General features: G+C 44.0%; 3 non-coding genes across 3 annotated transcripts; all 3 read left to right on the top strand.

Annotated features, from left to right (window-relative positions):
• The first annotated feature begins 12,516 nt into the window (after positions 1 to 12,516).
• LOC140308102 (U5 spliceosomal RNA) lies at positions 12,517 to 12,630 on the top strand. Its single transcript, XR_011916078.1, has one exon. It is a non-coding gene; the product is annotated as a U5 spliceosomal RNA (small nuclear RNA).
• A 285-nt stretch (positions 12,631 to 12,915) lies between these two features.
• Positions 12,916 to 13,106, top strand: LOC140307881 (U2 spliceosomal RNA). Its single transcript, XR_011915905.1, has one exon. It is a non-coding gene; the product is annotated as a U2 spliceosomal RNA (small nuclear RNA).
• Positions 13,107 to 13,517: 411 nt separating this feature from the next.
• LOC140308258 (U5 spliceosomal RNA) lies at positions 13,518 to 13,631 on the top strand. The gene has a single exon (XR_011916221.1). It is a non-coding gene; the product is annotated as a U5 spliceosomal RNA (small nuclear RNA).
• The last annotated feature ends 7,726 nt before the right edge of the window (positions 13,632 to 21,357 follow it).

Genomic DNA, 21,357 nt, shown 5'->3' with positions numbered 1-21,357 from the left:
TCCAAAAAGGGTGGGTACTCTGAACTGCTGTTTGGCGCATAGGCACAAACAACAGTCAGGACTCGTCCCCCCACCCGAAGGCGGAGGGAGGCTACCCTCTCGTTCACTGGGGTAAACCCCAATGTACTGGCACACAGCCGGGGGGCAATAAGTATGCCCACACCTGCTCTGCGCCTCTCACCACGGGCAACTCCAGAGTGGAAGAGAGTCCAACCCCTCTCAAGAGGACTGGTTCCAGAGCCCAAGCCGTGCGTCGAGGTGAGTCCGACTATATCTAGCCGGAACCGCTCAGCCTCGCGCACCAGCTCCGGCTCCTTCCCCAACAGAGAGGTGACATTCCACGTCCCAAGAGCTAGCTTCAGTAGCCGAGGATCAGACCGCCAAGGCCTCTGCCTTCGGCCGCTACCCAGCTCACATCGCACCCGACCCCCTTGGCCCCTCCCACGGGTGGTGAGCCCGTCGGAAGGGGGACCCACGTCATCATTTCGGGCTATGCCCGACCGAGCCCCATGGGCACAGACCCGGCCACCAGGCGCCCGCTGCCGGGCCCCACCCCCGGGCCTGGCTCCGGGGGGAGGCCCCGGTGTCCCATATCCGGGCAAGGGATCACGAGGTCCAAATTTTTTGTTCATCATAAGGGGTCTTTTGAGCTGTTCTTTGTCTGGTCCCTCATCTAGGATCTGCTTGCCTTGGGTGACCCTACCAGGGGCTTAAAGCCCCGAGCAACATAGCTCCCGGACTCATTGGGGCACGCAAACTCACCCACCACGATAAGGTGACAGCTCAGGAGGGAGGGATGTCAGATCATAATTTGCAAAAAGCTGATGAGAAAGGGTGAGAATGCCCAACTATACACCATCAAATGCGGGAGCGGAGTTGTTCGTCTGTGAGTAGGTGTGAATCTCCGACCATAATTGCTGAAAAATGTGTTAGGAAAGGTAAGAATGCCGGTCCATACATCATCAAAAGCGAGAGAAGTGGTGTTCTGCTGAAAGTAGGTGTGAATGTCCAGCCATAATTACTCACAAACGGGTAAGAAAAGGTAGTATTGCCAGACCATACATGATCAAAACAGGGAGCGGAGGTGGTTCAGCTGCAAGAAGGTGTGAATGTCCGACTAAAGTTCAAATATATTAACAAAAGCGAGAGGAGAAGTCTTCGGATGAGAGTGTTTGAGAATTTCCAACCATAATCTATAAAATGCGGTGAAAAAAAGGTGTTATAGAACACTAAAAGGTGGAGCGGAAGTGTTCGGCTGCAAGAAGGTGTGAATGTCCGACTATATTTGGTGAAAAGCATGTGAAGCAAGGTCTGAATGCCCAACCTTACATCATCAAAAGCGAGATCAGAGGTGTTTGGCTGCAAGAAGGCCATAGTTTGCCAAAAGCGGGTAAGGTGCGAATGACCGACTAAATATCAACAAAAGTGGGGGCGGAGGTCTTCGGATGCAAGTGGGTGTGAATATTCCACCATACAAGTATGGTGGAGAGGAAGCTATGAATTGCTGACCATTGTTTGCAAAAAGCGGGTGAGAAAAGGTGCGAATGTCCAACCATACATGATCAAAACAGGGAGCGGACGTGTTTGGCTGCGACAAGGTTTTAATGTCCACCCATAATTAATGAATAGCGGGCAACAAGTAGGTTCCAATGCCCAACCATACATCATCAAAAGCAGGAGTGGATGTGTTCGGCTACAAGAAGGTTTGAATGTCCGAGCATAGTTTGTAAAAAGCGGGTAAGAAAAGCTTCGAATGCCCGAACATACACCATCAAAAGACAGACCGGACGTGTTCCGCTGTAAGTAGGTGTGAATGCCCAACCATAGTTGGTAAAAAGAAGGTAAGAAAAGGTTCAAATATCCGACTGTACACAATCAATAGCGGGAGCGGATGTGTTCGGCTACAAGAAGGTGTGAAAGTCTCACCATGGTTTGTAAAAAGCGGGTAAGAAAAGGTGCGAATGCCCGACAATGTATGATCAAAAGAGGGAGCGGAGGTTTTCGGCTACAAGAAGGTCTGAATGTCCGACCAAAGTTTGTAAAAAGCGGGTAAGAAAGGTTTGAATGCCCGACTATACACCATCAAAAGCGGGAGCGGAGGTGTTGCACTGTAAGACGGTGTGAATGTCTGACCATAGTTTGTAAAAAGCAGTAGGTGTGAATGTCAGATCATAATTTGCAAAAAGCTGATGAGAAAGGGTGAGAATGCCCTACTATACACCATCAAATGCGAGAGCGGAGGTGTTTGTCTGTGAGTAGGTGTGAATGTCCCACCCTAGTTGCTGAAAAATGTGTTAGAAAAGGTAAGAATGCCAGCCCATACATCATCAAAAGCGGGAGAGGTGGTGTTCGGCTGCAAGAAGGTGTGAATATCCAGCCATAATTACTCACAAACGGGTAAGAAAAGGTAAGAATACCAAACCATAAATTATCAAAAGCGGCAGCAGAGATGTTCGGCTGGTATTTATAAATGTCTAGATAGATTTGAACAAAAAACAACGTAGTATTTTGCAGTAAAAGAAAGAAAGGTTCAGAAATCCGAGAAAAAGCTTTTCATGAGTTCTGCATGATTTGGGATTTTGCTTATAAAATGCATTCCTTCAATCAAACTATGGTAAAACGGCTTTTACCTTCATATTTATCAATGTCTAGATCGACTTCAACAAAGAACAACATTAGATTTTGCAGTAGAAGAAAGAGAGACACTGAAGGATCAGGAATCCGAGAATAAGCTTATTTTCATACGTTCTGCATGATTTGGGATTTTGCTATAAAATGAATTCCTTCACTCAAACTATGTTAAAACTGCTTTTACCTTCATATTTATCAATGTCTAGATCGACTTCAACAAAGAACAACATTGTATATTGCAGTAGAAGAAAGAGCAACACTGAAGGAACAGGAATCCGAGAATAAGCTTACTTTCATACGTTCTGCATGATTTGGGATTTTATGTATAAAATGAATTCCTTCACTCAAACCAAGTGAAAACTTCTTTGTCCTTCATATTTATCAATGTCTAGATCGACTTCAACAAAGAACAACATTGTATATTGCAGTAGAAGAAAGAGAGACACTGAAGGAACAGGAATCCGAGAATAAGCTTCTTTTCATACGTTCTGCATGATTTGGGATTTTGCTATAAAATGAATTCCTTCACTCAAACTATGTTAAAACTGCTTTTAACTTCATATTTATCAATGTCTAGATCGACTTCAACAAAGAACAACATTGTATATTGCAGTAGAAGAAAGAGCAACACTGAAGGAACAGGAATCCGAGAATAAGCTTATTTTCATACGTTCTGCATGATTTCGGATTTTCCTATAAAATGAATTGCTTTGCTCAAACCAAGTTAAAATTGCTTTGTCTTCATATTTATCAATGTCAAAGCAGTTTTAACATAGTTTGAGTGAAGGAATTCATTTTAAAACAAAATCTCAAAACATGCACAACACATGAAAAGCTTATTCTCGGATTCCTGATCCTTCAGTGTTGCTATTTGTTATATTGCAAAGTACAACGTGTTTTCTTTGTTTTGTTTAAATCTATCTCGACATTGATAAATATGGAAGGACAAAGCAGGTTTAACTTGGTTTGAGCAAAGCAATTCATTTTGTAGCAAAATCCGAAATCGTGAAGAACTCATGAAAGCAAGCTTATACTCGGATTCCTGAAACTTTTAGATCTTAGATTTGCTCTTTCTTTTACTGCAAAGTACGTTGGGGTTTTTTTTTGTTTAAATCTTTCTAGACAAGGTAAATATGAAGGACAAATCAGTTTTAACATAGTTTGAGTGAAGGAATGCATTTTATAAGCAAAATCCCAAATCATGCAAAACTAACGAAAAGCTTTTTCTCGCTTTTCACTGCTTTTTACAAACTGGTCGGACGTTCACACCTTCTTGCAGCCGAACAATTCCGCTTCCACTTTTGATGGTGTATATTCGGGCATTCAAACCTTTTCTTACCCGCTTTTTACAAACCATGGTCGGACTTTCACACCTTCTTGCAGCCGAACACCACCTCTCCCGCTTTTGATGATGTATGGTCCAGCATTCTTACCTTTTCTAACACATTTTTAAGCAATTATGGTCGGACATTCACACCTACTCACAGCCAAACACTTCCGCTCCCGCATTTGATGGTGTTTAGTAAGGCATTCTCACCCTTTCTCATCAACTTTTTGCATATGATCTGATATTCACACCTACTTGCAGTCGAACACCTCTGCTTCCGCTTTTGATGGTACATATTTGGGCATTCGAGCCTTTTGTTACCCGCTTTTTACATACCATGGGTGGACTTTCACACCTTCTTGTAGCCGAACAACTCTGCTCCCGCTATTGATTGTGTACAGTCGGGTATTTTAACCTTTTCTTACCCGCTTTTTACCAACTATGGTCGGACATTCACACCTTCTTACAGCGGAACACGTCCGCTCCCTCTTTTGATGGTGTATGTTCGGGCATTCGAACCTTTTCTTACCTGCTTTTTACAAACCATGGTCGGACTTTCACACCTTCTTGTAGCCGAACACCTCCGCTCCCTCTTTTGATCATACATTGTTGGGCATTCGCACCTTGTCTTACCCGCTTTTTACAAACTATAGTCAGACATTCACACGTTGCAGCTGAACCACCTCCGCTCCCTGTTTTGATCATGTATGGTCTGGCAATACTAGCTTTTCTTACCCGTTTGTGAGTAATTATGGCTGGACATTCACACCTACTTGCAGTCGAACAGCTCTGCTCCCGCTTTTGATTTTGTTTGGTTGGATATTCGACGCTTTTCTTAACTGCTTTTTACAAACTTTGGTCGGACGTTCAAACCTTCTTGCAACCGAACACCTCCGCTTCCGCTTTTGATGGTATATATTCGGGAATTCGAACCTTTTCTTACCCGCTTTTTACAAACCATGGTCGGACTTTCACACCTTCTTGTAGCCGAACAACTCCACTCACGCTATTGATTGTGTACAGTCGGGTAGTTTAACCTTTTCTTACCCGCTTTTTACCAACTATGGTTGGACATTCACACCGTCTTACAGCGGAACACCTCCGCTTCCGCTTTTGATGGTGTATAGTCGGGCATTCGAACCTTTTCTTACCCGCTTTTTACAAACTATGGTCGGACATTCAATCCTTCTTGTAGCCGAAAAGCTCCGCTCCCTCTTTTGATCATACATTGTCGGGCATTTGCAACTTTTCTTACCCGCTTTTTACAAACCATGGTCGGACTGTCACACCTTCTTGTAGCTGAACACATCCGCTCCCACTATTGATTGTGTACAGTCAGGTTTTTTAACGTTTTCTTACCCGCTTCTTACCAACTCTGGTCGGACATTCACACCTTCTTAAAGCGGAACACGTCCGCTCCCTCTTTTGATGGTGTATGTTTGGGCATTCGAACCTTTTCATACCCGCTTTTTACAAACTATGCTCGGACATTCAAACCTTCTTGTAGCCGAACACATCCACTCCTGCTTTTGATGATGTGTGGTTGGGCATTCGAACCTACTTCTTGCCCGCTTTTCATTAATTATGGGTGGACATTCACACCTTGTCGCAGCCAAACACCTCCGCTCCCTGTTTTGATCATGTATGGTTGGACATTCGCACCTTTTCTCAACCGCTTTTTGCAAACTATGGTCAGCAATTCACAGCTTCCTCTCCACCATACTTGTATGGTGGAAGATTCACACCCACTTGCATCCGAAGACCTCCGCCCCCACTTTTGTTGATATTTAGTCGGTCATTCGCACCTTACCCGCTTTTGGCAAACTATGGCCTTCTTGCAGCCAAACACCTCTGATCTCGCTTTTGATGATGTAAGGTTGGGCATTCAGACCTTGCTTCCCCTGCTTTTCACCAAATATAGTCGGACATTCACACCTTCTTGCAGCCGAACACTTCCGCTCCACCTTTTAGTGTTCTATAACACCTTTTTTTCACCGCATTTTATAGATTATGGTTGGAAATTCTCAACCATTGTCATCCGAAGACCTCTCCTCCCGCTTTTGTTAATATATTTGAACTTTAGTCGGACATTCACACCTTCTTGCAGCTGAACCACCTCCGCTCCCTGTTTTGATCATGTATGGTCTGGCAATACTACCTTTTCTTACCCGTTTGTGAGTAATTATGGCTGGACATTCACACCTACTTTCAGCAGAACACCACCTCTCTCGCTTTTGATGATGTATGGACCGGCATTCTTACCTTTTCTAACACATTTTTCAGCAATTATGGTCGGACATTCCCACCTACTCAGAGCCGAACACCTCCGCTCCCGCATTTGATGGTGTATAGTCGGGCATTCTCACTCTTTCTCATCAGCTTTTTGCAAATTATGATCTGATATTCACAGCTGCTTTTGATAATGTATGGTTGGGCATTCGCACCTTTTTTTACCCATTTTTCAGGAATTATGGGTGGACATTCACACCGTCTTTCAGCTGAAAACATCCTCTCCCGCTTATGATCATGTGCGGTTTGATATTCGAAAATTTTCTTTCATGTTTTAAAGAAATTATTGATGGACATTCAGACCTTCTTGCAGCTGAACCCCTCTGCTCGCGCTTTTGATGGTGTATAGTAGGGCTTTCGAGCCTTTTCTTCCCGGTTTTTACAAATTATGGTTGGACATTCAGACCTTCTTGCAACCTAACACCTCCGCTCCCTCTTTTGATCATACATTGTCTGGCATTCGCACCTTGTCTTACGCGCTTTTTACAAACTTTAGTCGGACATTCAGACCTTCTTGCAGCTGAACCACCTCCGCTCCCTGTTTTGATCATGTATGGTCTGGCAATACTACCTTTTCTTACCCGTTTGTGAGTAATTTTGGCTGGACATTCACACCTACTCAAAGCCGAACAACTCCGCTACCGCATTTGATGGTGTATAGTCGGGCATTCTCACCCTTTCTCATCAGCTTTTTGCAAATTATGATCTGACATTCACACCTACTTGCAGTCGAACAGCTCTGCTCCCGCTTTTGATTATGTTTGGTTGGATATTCGAACCTTTTCTTCACTGCTTTTTACAAACTTTGTTCGGAGGTACACGTCTTCTTGAAGCCGAACACCTCCGCTTCCGCTTTTGATGGTGTATAGTCGGGCTTTCGAGCCTTTTCTTACCTGGTTTTTAGAAATTATGGTTGGACATTCAGACCTCGCAGCCGAACACCTCCGCTCCCTCTTTTGATCATACATTGTCGGTTATTCGCACCTTGTCTTACCCGCTTTTTACAAACTATAGTCAGACATTCACACGTTGCAGCTGAACCACCTCTGCTCCCTGTTTTGATTATGTATGGTCTGGCAATACTACCTTTTCTTACCCGGTTGTGAGTAATTATGGCTGGACATTCACACCTACTTGCAGTCGAACAGCTCTGCTCCCGCTTTTGATTTTGTTTGGTTGGATATTCGAACCTTTTCTTAACTGCTTTTTACAAACTTTGGTCGGACGTTCACACCTTCTTGCAGCCGAACAACTCCACTCCCGCTATTTATTGTGTACAGTCGGGTAGTTTAACCTTTTCTTACCCGCTTTTTACCAACTATGGTCGGACATTCACACCGTCTTACAGCGGAACACCTCCGCTTCCGCTTTTGATGGTGTATAGTCGGGCATGCGAACCTTTTCTTACCCGCTTTTTACAAACTATGGTCGGACATTCAAACCTTCTTGTAGCCGAAAGCCTCCGCTGCCTCTTTTGATCATACATTGTCGGGCATTCGCACCCTTTCTTACCCGCTTTTTATAAAACCATGGTCGGACTGTCACAACTTCTTGTAGCCGAACACATCTGCTCCCGCTATCGATTGTGTACAGTTGGGTTTTTTAACCTTTTCTTACCCGCTTTTTACCAGCTCTGGTCGGACATTCACACCTTCTTACAGCGGAACACGTCCGCTCCCTCTTTTGATGGTGTATTTTCGGGCATTCAAACCTTTTCTTACCCGCTTTTTACAAACTATGCTCGGACATTCAGACCTTCTTGCAGCTGAATCACCTCCGCTCCCTGTTTTGATTATGTATGGTCTGGCAATACTACCTTTTCTTACCCGTTTGTGAGTAATTATGGCTGGACATTCACACCTACTTTCAGCAGAACACCACCTCTCTCGCTTTTGATGATGTATGGACCGGCATTCTTACCTTTTCTAACACATTTTTCAGCAATTATGGTCGGACATTCCCACCTACTCAGAGCCGAACACCTCCGTTCCCGCATTTGATGGTGTATAGTCGGGCATTCTCACTCTTTCTCATCAGCTTTTTGCAAATTATGATCTGATATTCACAGCTGCTTTTGATAATGTATGGTTGGGCATTCGCACCTTTTTTTACCCATTTTTCAGGAATTATGGGTGGACATTCACACCGTCTTGCAGCTGAAAACATCCTCTCCCGCTTATGATCATGTGCGGTTTGATATTCGAAAATTTTCTTTCATGTTTTAAAGAAATTATTGATGGACATTCAGACCTTCTTGCAGCTGAACCCCTCTGCTCGCGCTTTTGATGGTGTATAGTAGGGCTTTCGAGCCTTTTCTTCCCGGTTTTTACAAATTATGGTTGGACATTCAGACCTTCTTGCAACCTAACACCTCCGCTCCCTCTTTTGATCATACATTGTCTGGCATTCGCACCTTGTCTTACGCGCTTTTTACAAACTTTAGTCGGATATTCAGACCTTCTTGCAGCTGAACCACCTCCGCTCCCTGTTTTGATCATGTATGGTCTGGCAATACTACCTTTTCTTACCCGTTTGTGAGTAATTTTGGCTGGACATTCACACCTACTCAAAGCCGAACAACTCCGCTACCGCATTTGATGGTGTATAGTCGGGCATTCTCACCCTTTCTCATCAGCTTTTTGCAAATTATGATCTGACATTCACACCTACTTGCAGTCGAACAGCTCTGCTCCCGCTTTTGATTATGTTTGGTTGGATATTCGAACCTTTTCTTAACTGCTTTTTACAAACTTTGTTCGGAGGTACACGTCTTCTTGAAGCCGAACACCTCCGCTTCCGCTTTTGATGGTGTATAGTCGGGCTTTCGAGCCTTTTCTTACCTGGTTTTTAGAAATTATGGTTGGACATTCAGACCTTGCAGCCGAACACCTCCGCTCCCTCTTTTGATCATACATTGTCGGTTATTCGCACCTTGTCTTACCCGCTTTTTGCAAACTATAGTCAGACATTCACACGTTGCAGCTGAACCACCTCTGCTCCCTGTTTTGATTATGTATGGTCTGGCAATACTACCTTTTCTTACCCGGTTGTGAGTAATTATGGCTGGACATTCACACCTACTTGCAGTCGAACAGCTCTGCTCCCGCTTTTGATTTTGTTTGGTTGGATATTCGAACCTTTTCTTAACTGCTTTTTACAAACTTTGGTCGGACGTTCACACCTTCTTGCAGCCGAACACCTCCGCTTCCGCTTTTGATAGTATATATTCGGGCATTCGAACCTTTTGTTACCCGCTTTTTACAAACCATGGGTGGACTTTCACACCTTCTTGTACCCGAACAACCCTGCTCCCGCTATTGGTGGTGTACAGTCGGGTATTTTAACCTTTTCTTACCCGCTTTTTACAAACTATGGTCGGACATTCACACCTTCTTACAGCGGAACACGTCTGCTCCACCTTTTAGTGTTCTATCACACCTTTTTTTCACCGCATTTTATGGATTATGGTTGGAAATTCTCAACCACTCTCATCCGAAGACCTCTCCTCCCGCTTTTGTGAATATATTTGAACTTTAGTCGGACATTCACACCTTCTTGCAGCTGAACCACCTCCGCTCCCTGTTTTGATCATGTATGATCTGGCAATACTACATTTTCTTACCTGTTTGTGAGTAATTATGGCTGGACATTCACACCTACTTTCAGCAGAACACCACCTCTCTCGCTTTTGATGATGTATGGACCGGCATTCTTACCTTTTCTAACACATTTTTCAGCAATTATGGTCGGAGATTCACACCTACTAACAGACGAACAACTCCGCTCCCGCATTTGATGGTGTATAGTTGTTGTTTTGCAAATTATGATCTGACATTCACACTTACTTGCAGTCGAACAGTTCTGCTCCCGCTTTTGATTATGTTTGGTTGGATATTCGAAACTTTTCTTAACTGCTTTTTACAAACTTTGGTTGGACGTTCAAACCCTCTTGTAGCCGAACACATCCACAGCTGCTTTTGATGATGTATGGTTGGGTATTCGCACCTTTTTTTTACCCATTTTTCAGTAATTATGGGTGGACATTCACACCTTCTTGCAGCTGAACACCTCCTCTCCCACTTATGATCATGTGCGGTTTGATTTTCAAAATTTTTACTTTAATTTTTTCTAGCAATTATTGACGGACATTCAGACCTTCTTGCAGCTGAACAACTCCGCTCCCTCTTTTGATCATAAATTGTCGGGCATTCGAACCTTTTCTTACCCGCTTTTTACAAAACTTGGTCGGACTTTCACACCTTTTAGTAGCCGAACAACTCCGCTCCCGCTATTGATTGTGTACAGTCGGGTATTTTAACCTTTTCTTACCCGCTTTTTACCAACTATGGTCGGACATTCATAACTTCTTACAACGGAACACCTCCGCTCCTTATTTTGATGATGTATGGTTGGGCATTCAAACCTACTTGTTGCCCGCTTTTCATTAATTATGGGTGGACATTCACACCTTGTCGCAGCCAAACACCTCCGCTCCCTGTTTTGATGGTGTATAATGGTGGACATTCGCACCTTTTCTCACCCGCTTTTTACTATGGTCGGCCATTCACAGCTTCCTCTCCACCATACTTGTATGGTGGGATATTCACACCCACTTGCATCCGAAGACCTCCGCCCCCACTTTTGTTGATATTTAGTCGGTCATTTGCACCTTACCCGCTTTTGGCAAACTATGGCCTTCTTGCAGCCAAACACCTGATCTCGCTTTTGATGATGTAAGGTTGGGCATTCAGACCTTGCTTCACCTACTTTTCACCAAATATAGTTGGACATTCACACCTTCTTGCAGCCGAACACTTCCGCTCCACTTTTGAGTGTTCTATGTAGCATTCACACCTTTTTCTTCACCGCATTTTATAGATTATGGTTGGAAATTCTCACCCACTCTCATCCGAAGACCTCTCCTCCCGCTTTTGTTAATGTATAGTCGGGCATGAGAACCTTTTCTTACCCGCTTTTTACAAATTATGGTTGGACATTCACACCTACTTGCAGCCGAATACTGATACTGATCCTCCAGTAATAAAATGGTCGGATCTTATCAAACACACTTTGTTTCTTGTGACAATCAAGTCAGCGAAACAGCGTATACACGTCAAGACACTGAATCAAGTTTGCCACAAGAACTCATAAGTTTGGCAGTATTGCTCTGCCGTCAGCAATCATACACCCATTTTATTTTCGTGAGACATGTGCAGGCACCTGTTCATCTACTGTTCTATCACTATGAATTAGTTTATCTATTATCAATAAGGATACTTCTACAACTACTATCAAAGTATGTCCGGACTTCTTATGTTGTCAGTTGCTATATATGAATAAGTGGGTAGGTACTGACAAGCATTAAGCATGTCACACAGCCCAAACATATAACATTTCAGGACACACCACACAGTTAACAACCACAGTGAAGCGTGTCAAAGCCCAAACATGTAACATTCAACGGGACACTTACACAACACATTCAAATCAAACAGTCAGACAACATACAAGAACATATACCCCAGCCGGCATTGCTCCCTGCCTATTTTCCTACAGCTCACTATGTGTGCGCACACCTTTATTCACAAACTCTTCAACTTATACTCTTTTACCGAAGCTGCTACAGCTCGATTGGCCGAATACCCTTAGATCCTATTTCGGTGAATTTGACATCTGCCTTACATGTAACAGATTAGCGATTTAGTTTGAGTGAAGGAATTCATTTTATAGCAAAATCCCAAATCGTGAAGAACTCATGAAAGTAAGCTTATTCTCGGATTCATGAAACTTTAGATTTGCTCTGTCTTTTACTGCAAAGTACAACGTTGTTTTTTTTGTTTAAATCTTTCTAGACATGGTAAATATGAAGGACAAAGCAGTTTTAACATAGTTTGAGTGAAGGAATTCATTTTATAGATAAAATCCCAAGAGTCTGCTGAGAAACAAGAATGAATGCGAAGTAGACTTTAACACGGCTCTAGGAGCGAGCCGAGTGTGGGCTAACCGGGAGAATTGCTTGAAAGAAACGCGACACCGAATGAGCGGTCAGAACAAAGCCTCAATACGGTTTTCCCGTGGTGTTTTTGTTGCTGCCTTGTCTTTTGCACAGAGTAAAAGACAAGGCAGCCATCGAATAGGGCCCGATTGTTCCTACTTGGTCAGCCGAGGAGCAAGGGGGGGAGCAAGCGTCTCAACCAAGCAAAGCTCACCATGGGGAAGGTGGCTATGCCAACTAGCCTGATGCCCTGCTCCCGCAGTGACGGATAATCGTACTCTGGTTTCTCTTCATAACGTACAAGTCTTTCGCCTTTTACTAAAGACTTCCGTGGAAAGCAGCACTAATGAGTTGTTTCTATTTTTGGCAGGCTTTACCTTTGCGGGTGAAGACCTTTCCGTCTGTGCAAAAGAAATCTTGTTACTGTGCAGAGTGACTTCTCTGAGTAGAGTCGCCTTACTTGTTGCGACTGTGCCGATGTTGCTTGGATGGTGCTTGCTGGAGCGTGCGGGAGTGCAAAGTTATACCATTTAAAAGGGCTGAAGAGTGCTCAGTGCAGCGGGTGGGCGGAGGTGCAAAGTGACACTCTGGCCACCTATGGCCATAAAAAGAACACCGCTACAAGTGTGCATTGTGCCAGGAAGGGCCCTCGGACGTGAACCAGTGGACAGTTATCGCTTCTCGGCCTTTTGGCTAAGATCAAGTGTAGTACCTGTTCTTATCAGTTTAATATCTGATATGGCCTTTGTACGAGGACTACATATTAAATGGATTTTTAGCAATAGGAGTTGAAAAAGGAGCTTGCTCCGTTCACTCCAAGCATCGACCCGGTACTGCAGTGCCGCTGGGAACGGTGCGCTCTTCTCTGCTCTTGTGAAAAAGCAAACAGTGGTGCAGGATGGAAGTTTCAGGGAGCCCAAGATGAAACTTTCTTTTAGTCTGCTGAGAAAAGAGAGTGAATGCGAAGTAGACTTTAACACAGCTCTGGGGGCGAGCCGAGTGCGGGCTAACCGGGAGAATTGCTTGAAAGAAACGCGACACTGAATGAGCGGTCAGAAAAAAGCCTCAATACGGTGTTCCCGTGGTGTTTGTGGCTGCCTTGTCTTTTGCACAGAGTAAAAGACAAGGCAGCCATCGAATAGGGCCCGATTTTTCCTACTTGGTCAGCCGAGGAGCAAGGAGGGGGAGCAAGCGTCTCAACCAAGCAAAGCTCACCATGGGGAAGGTGGCTATGCCAACTAGCCTGATGCCCTGCTCCCGCAGTGACAGATAATCGTACTCTGGTTTCTCTTCATAATGTACAAGTCTTTCGCCTTTTACTAAAGACTTCCGTGGAGAGCAGCACTAATGAGTTGTTGCTATTTTTGGCAGGCTTTACCTTTGCGGGTGAAGCCCTTTCTGTCTGTGCAAAAGAAATCTTGTTACTGTGCAGAGTGACTTCTCTGAGTAGAGTTGCCTTACTTGTTGCGACTGTGCCGATGTTTGAAGCTGGAGTGCAAAGTTGTTGCTTGAATGGTGCTCGCTGGAGCGTGCGGGAGTGCAAAGTTATACCATTTAAAAGGGCTGAAGAGTGCTCAGTGCAGCGGGTGGGCGGAGATGCAAAGTGACACTCTGGCCACCTCGAAAACCGAGGTTACATCCAGTACCAGGGGCAGCCCAAGCTCTGCCGCAAGTGTGGTGAGCATGGGCACCTGGTTGAGGCTTGTACCAAGGTGATATGTGGGAAGTGCAGAGAAATTGGGGACACTTTTGGAGAGTGTCCAAATGGCAGGAAATGTAATCTCTGTGGAGAATTAAATCACCTCTTCTGAGATTGCCCTAAATCTTTTGCCAACAAATTAAAGACGGTAAAGCCACAGTCAAGCCAACAAAGAGAAGGACCAGAGGTGGCAGTTGGTGAACAAAGTGAAGAGGTTGACCCAATAAATTCAAACTTCCCGCTAAAAGCTTGGATTGGAAGTGAGGAGCAAAAAGGAGAGGGGCCTGTAGAGGCCTCACCACTCAGTGCTGAAGTCTGTGAGAATTCACAGGCAGAGGGTGGAGCTAAGCTAAATGAGGAGGAAGAGCAGACAGGTGAGTCTAGTGAAGGTACTCACCTCCCCGAAGGTCAACAGCCGAGGAGGACGGCATCTGAGTTGTCCTCTGATTCCCTTTAGCTCTGCAATCAACCCCCAGGGACTCAAAGTTAAATGCAACATTGCATCAGAGGCCAACACGAGAGTCCGAAAAGGAGAACTAGTTTCCCAAGAAATAACCTGAGTGTGTAATTTGTTTTGATAACTTAGAAAAACGAAAATGACATACCTACTTTCCTTTATCCTTTTAATGGTTCTCACCTTCTCAACACTAAATGTGAGAAGTGTGAAATCAAAGACAAGAGCCCAGAGTATTATATCCTTCTTAGACTCCATAAAATCAGATGTGTTTTTAATACAAGAATGTGGACTACCTTTTTAGAAAAACCATAGACAATGGGAGGAAATGTGGCCCAATTTATCGATATGGAGTGGCTCAAATCAAATTAAAAATGATGGTGTGGCCATTCTAATTAAAAATCCGCATGTTCTGGTGCGAGACGGACGGGCACTTTTAGCACACTTGAATTTTATGGGGCAAGACTTTAACCTCTTAAATATTTATGGTTTCAATGGAAAAAATGACAGGTATGACCTTTTAGAAGATTACTCACAAACGGGTAAGAAATGGTAGTATTGCCAGACAATACATGATCAAAACAGGGAGCGGAGGTGGTTCAGCTGCAAGGTGTGAATTTCTGACTAAAGTTTGTAAAAAGCGCGTAAGACAAGGTGCGAATGCCCAACAATGTATGATCAAAAGAGGGAGCGGAGGTTTTCGGCTGCAAGGTCTGAATGTCCAACCATAATTTGTAAAAACCGGGGAAGAAAAGGCTCGAAAGCCCGACTATACACCATCAAAAGCGGGAGCGGAGGTGTTCAGCTGCAAGAAGGTGTGAATGTCCGACCATAGTTGGTAAAAAGCGGGTAAGAAAAGGTTAAAATGCCCGACTGTACACCATCAAAAGCGGAAGCGGAGGTGTTCGGCTTCAAGAAGACGTGAACCTCCGAACAAAGTTTGTAAAAAGCAGTTAAGAAAAGGTTCGAATATCCAACCAAACATAATCAAAAGCGGGAGCAGAGCTTTTCGACTGCAAGTAGGTGTGAATGTCAGATCATGATTTGCAAAAAGCTGATGAGAAAGGGTGAGAATGCCCGACTATACACCATCAAATGCGGTAGCGGAGTTGTTTGTCTGTGAGTAGGTGTGAATCTGCGACCATAATTGCTGAAAAATGTGTTAGAAAAGGTAAGAATGCCGGTCCATACATCATCAAAAGCGAGAGAGGTGGTGTTCTGCTGAAAGTAGGTGTGAATGTCCAGCCATAATTACTCACAAACGGGTAAGAAAAGGTAGTATTGCCAGACCATACATGATCAAAACAGGGAGCGGAGGTGGTTCAGCTGCAACGTGTGAATGTCTGACTATAGTTTGTAAAAAGCGGGTAAGACAAGGTGCGAATGCCCGACAATGTATAATCAAAAGAGGGAGCGGAGGTGTCCGGCTGCAAGGTCTGAATGTCCAACCATAATTTCTAAAAACCGGGTAAGAAAAGGCTCAAAAGCCCGACTTTACACCATCAAAAGCGGGAGCGGAGGTGTTCAGCTGCAACGTGTGAATGTCTGACTATAGTTTGTAAAAAGCGGGTAAGACAAGGTGCGAATGCCCGACAATGTATAATCAAAAGAGGGAGCGGAGGTGTTCGGCTGCAAGGTCTGAATGTCCAACCATAATTTCTAAAAACCGGGTAAGAAAAGGCTCAAAAGCCCGACTTTACACCATCAAAAGCGGGAGCGGAGGTGTTCAGCTGCAAGAAGGTGTGAATGTTCGACTAAAGTTTGTAAAAATCTGGTAAGACAAGGTATGAATGTCCGACAATGTATGATCAAAAGCGGGAGCGGAGATGTTCAGCTGCAAGAAGGTCTGAATGTCCATCAATAATTGCTAGAAAAAATTAAAGTAAAAATTTCGAAAATCAAACCGCACATGATCATAAGTGGGAGAGGAGGTGTTCAGCTGCAAGAAGGTGTGAATGTCCACCCATAATTCCTTAAAAATGGGTAAAAAAAAGGTGCGAATACCCAACCATACATCATCAAAAGCAGGTGTTAATGTCAGATCATAATTTGCAAAAAGCTGATGAGAAAGGGTGAGAATGCCCGACTATACACCATCAAATGCGGGAGCGGAGTTGTTTGTCTGTGAGTAGGTGTGAATCTCCGACCATAATTGCTGAAAAATGTGTTAGAAAAGGTAAGAATGCCGGTCCATACATCATCAAAAGCGAGAGAGGTGGTGTTCTGCTGAAAGTAGGTGTGAATGTCCAGCCATAATTACTCACAAACGGGTAAAAAAAAGTAGTATTGCCAGACCATACATGATCAAAACAGGGAGCGGAGGTGGTTCAGCTGCAAGAAGGTGTGAATGTCCGACTAAAGTTCAAATATATTAACAAAAGCGGGAGGAGAGGTCTTCGGATAGATTGGTTGAGAATTTCCAACCATAATCTATAAAATGCGGTGAAAAAAAGGTGTGATAGAACACTAAAAGGTGGAGCGGAAGTGTTCGGCTGCAAGAAGGTGTGAATGTCCGACTATATTTGGTGAAAAGCAGGTGAAGCAAGGTCTGAATGCCCAACCTTACATCATCAAAAGTGAGATCAGAGGTGTTTGGCTGCAAGAAGGCCATAGTTTGCCAAAAGCGGGTAAGGTGCGAATGACCGACTAAATATCAACAAAAGTGGGGGCGGAGGTCTTCGGATGCAAGTGGGTGTGAATATCCCACCATACAAGTATGGTGGAGAGGAAGCTGTGAATTGCTGACCATAGTTTGCAAAAAGCGGGTGAGAAAAGGTGCGAATGTCCAACCATACACCATCAAAACAGGGAGCGGAGGTGTTTGGCTGCGACAAGGTGTGAATGTCCACCCATAATTAATGAAAAGCGGGCAAGAAGTAGGTTCGAATGCCCAACCACTCATCATCAAAAGCAGGAGTGGATGTGTTCGGCTATAAAAAGGTTTGAATGTCCGAGCATAATTTGTAAAAAGCGGGTAAGAAAAGGTTCGAATGCCCGAACATACACCATCAAAAGAGGGAGCGGAGGTGTTCCGCTGTAAGAAGGTGTGAATGTCCGACCAGAGTTGGTAAAAAGCGGGTAAGAAAAGGTTAAAAAACCCGACTGTACACAATCAATAGCGGGAGCAGATGTGTTCGGCTACAAGAAGGTGTGACAGTCCGACCATGGTTTGTAAAAAGCGGGTAAGAAAAGGTGCAAATGCCCGACAATGTATGATCAAAAGAGGGAGCGGAGCTTTTCGGCTACAAGAAGGTTTGAATGTCCGACCATAGTTTGTAAAAAGCGGGTAAGAAAAGGTTCGAATGCCCGACTATACACCATCAAAAGCGGAAGCGGAGGTGTTCCGCTGTAGACGGTGTGAATGTCCGACCATAGTTGTTAAAAAGCGGGTAAGAAAAGGTTAAACTACACGACTGTACACAATCAATAGCGGGAGTGGAGTTGTTCGGCTACAAGAAGGTGTGAAAGTCCGACCATGGTTTGTAAAAAACGGGTAAGAAAAGGTTCGAATTCCCGAATATATACCATCAAAAGCGGAAGCGGAGGTGTTCGGTTGCAAGAAGGTGTGAACGTCCGACCAAAGTTTGTAAAAAGCAGTTAAGAAAAGTTTCGAATATCCAACCAAACAAAATCAAAAGCAGGAGCAGAGCTGTTCGACTGCAAGTAGGTGTGAATGTCCAGCCATAATTACTCACAAACGGGTAAGAAAAGGTAGTATTGCCACTCCATACATGATCAAAACAGGGAGCGGAGGTGGTTCAGCTGCAACGTGTGAATGTCTGACTATAGTTTGTAAAAAGCGGGTAAGACAAGGTGCGAATGCCCGACAATGTATGATCAAAAGTGGGAGCGGAGGTGTTCGGCTGCAAGGTCTGAATATCCAACCATAATTTCTAAAAACCGGGTAAGAAAAGGCTCGAAAGCCCGACTTTACACCATCAAAAGCGGGAGCGGAGGTGTTCAGCTGCAAGAAGGTGTGAATGTTCGACTAAAGTTTGTAAAAATCTGGTAAGACAAGGTATGAATGTCCGACAATGTATGATCAAAAGCGGGAGCGGAGGTGTTCATCTGCAAGCAGGTCTGAATGTCCATCAATAATTGCTAGAAAACATGAAAGTAAAAATTTCTAAAATCAAACCACACATGATCATAAGTGGGAGAGGAGGTGTTCAGCTGCAAGAAGGTGTGAATATCCACCCATAATTCCTGAAAAATGGGTAAAAAAAAGGTGCGAATGCCCAACCATACATCATCAAAAGCAGCTGTGGATGTGTTCGGCTACAAGAAGTTGTGAACGTCCAACCAAAGTTTGTAAAAAGCAGTTAAGAAAAGGTTCGAATATCCAACCAAACATAATCAAAAGCGGGAGCAGAACTCTTCGACTGCAAGTAGGTGTGAATGTCAGATCATAATTTGCAAAAAGCTGATGAGAAAGGGTGAGAATGCCCGACTATACACCATCAAATGCGGGAGCGGAGTTGTTTGTCTGTGAGTAGGTGTGAATCTGCGACCATAATTGCTGAAAAATGTGTTAGAAAAGGTAAGAATGCCGGTCCATACATCATCAAAAGCGAGAGAAGTGGTGTTCTGCTGAAAGTAGGTGTGAATGTCCAGCCATAATTACTCACAAACGGGTAAGAAAAGGTAGTATTGCCAGACCATACATTATCAAAACAGGGAGCGGAGGTGGTTCAGCTGCAACGTGTGAATGTCTGACTATAGTTTGTAAAAAGCGGGTAAGACAAGGTGCGAATGCCCGACAATGTATAATCAAAAGAGGGAGCGGAGGTGTTCAGCTGCAAGAAGGTGTGAATGTTCGACTAAAGTTTGTAAAAATCTGGTAAGACAAGGTGCGAATGCCCGACAATGTATGATCAAAAGCGGGAGCGGAGGTGTTCAGCTGCAAGAAGGTCTGAATGTCCATCAATAATTGCTAGAAAAAAATAAAGTAAAAATTTCGAAAATCAAACCGCACATGATCATAAGGGGGAGAGGAGGTGTTCAGCTGCAAGAAGGTGTGAATGTCCACCCATAATTGCTGAAAAATGGGTAAAAAAAAGGTGCGAATACCCAACCATACATCATCAAAAGCAGGTGTTAATGTCAGATCATAATTTGCAAAAAGCTGATGAGAAAGGGTGAGAATGCCCGACTATACACCATCAAATGCGGGAGCGGAGTTGTTTGTCTGTGAGTAGGTGTGAATCTCCGACCATAATTGCTGAAAAATGTGTTAGAAAAGGTAAGAATGCCGGTCCATACATCATCAAAAGCGAGAGAGGTGGTGTTCTGCTGAAAGTAGGTGTGAATGTCCAGCCATAATTACTCACAAACGGGTAAGAAAAAGTAGTATTGCCAGACCATACATGATCAAAACAGGGAGCGGAGGTGGTTCAGCTGCAAGAAGGTGTGAATGTCCGACTAAAGTTCAAATATATTAACAAAAGCGAGAGGAGAAGTCTTCGGATGAGAGTGTTTGAGAATTTCCAACCATAATCTATAAAATGCGGTGAAAAAAAGGTGTTATAGAACACTAAAAGGTGGAGCGGAAGTGTTCGGCTGCAAGAAGGTGTGAATGTCCGACTATATTTGGTGAAAAGCATGTGAAGCAAGGTCTGAATGCCCAACCTTACATCATCAAAAGCGAGATCAGAGGTGTTTGGCTGCAAGAAGGCCATAGTTTGCCAAAAGCGGGTAAGGTGCGAATGACCGACTAAATATCAACAAAAGTGGGGGCGGAGGTCTTCGGATGCAAGTGGGTGTGAATATTCCACCATACAAGTATGGTGGAGAGGAAGCTATGAATTGCTGACCATTGTTTGCAAAAAGCGGGTGAGAAAAGGTGCGAATGTCCAACCATACATGATCAAAACAGGGAGCGGACGTGTTTGGCTGCGACAAGGTTTTAATGTCCACCCATAATTAATGAATAGCGGGCAACAAGTAGGTTCCAATGCCCAACCATACATCATCAAAAGCAGGAGTGGATGTGTTCGGCTACAAGAAGGTTTGAATGTCCGAGCATAGTTTGTAAAAAGCGGGTAAGAAAAGCTTCGAATGCCCGAACATACACCATCAAAAGACAGACCGGACGTGTTCCGCTGTAAGTAGGTGTGAATGCCCAACCATAGTTGGTAAAAAGAAGGTAAGAAAAGGTTCAAATATCCGACTGTACACAATCAATAGCGGGAGCGGATGTGTTCGGCTACAAGAAGGTGTGAAAGTCTCACCATGGTTTGTAAAAAGCGGGTAAGAAAAGGTGCGAATGTATGATCAAAAGAGGGAGCGGAGGTTTTCGGCTACAAGAAGGTCTGAATGTCCGACTAAAGTTCAAATATATTAACAAAAGCGAGAGGAGAAGTCTTCGGATGAGAGTGTTTGAGAATTTCCAACCATAATCTATAAAATGCGGTGAAAAAAAGGTTTTATAGAACACTAAAAGGTGGAGCGGAAGTGTTCGGCTGCAAGAAGGTGTGAATGTCCGACTATATTTGGTGAAAAGCATGTGAAGCAAGGTCTGAATGCCCAACCTTACATCATCAAAAGCGAGATCAGAGGTGTTTGGCTGCAAGAAGGCCATAGTTTGCCAAAAGCGGGTAAGGTGCGAATGACCGACTAAATATCAACAAAAGTGGGGGCGGAGGTCTTCGGATGCAAGTGGGTGTGAATATTCCACCATACAAGTATGGTGGAGAGGAAGCTATGAATTGCTGACCATTGTTTGCAAAAAGCGGGTGAGAAAAGGTGCGAATGTCCAACCATACATGATCAAAACAGGGAGCGGACGTGTTTGGCTGCGACAAGGTTTTAATGTCCACCCATAATTAATGAATAGCGGGCAACAAGTAGGTTCCAATGCCCAACCATACATCATCAAAAGCAGGAGTGGATGTGTTCGGCTACAAGAAGGTTTGAATGTCCGAGCATAGTTTGTAAAAAGCGGGTAAGAAAAGCTTCGAATG

The sequence above is a fragment of the Leuresthes tenuis genome, unplaced genomic scaffold (genome assembly GCF_036924035.1).
Source record: "Leuresthes tenuis unplaced genomic scaffold, fLeuTen1.0.hap1 SCAF_5, whole genome shotgun sequence".
Taxonomy (NCBI): Eukaryota; Metazoa; Chordata; class Actinopteri; order Atheriniformes; family Atherinopsidae; genus Leuresthes; species Leuresthes tenuis.
Note: the sequence above shows the minus strand (reverse complement) of the source record. Positions and strands in the feature narration are given on the sequence as shown.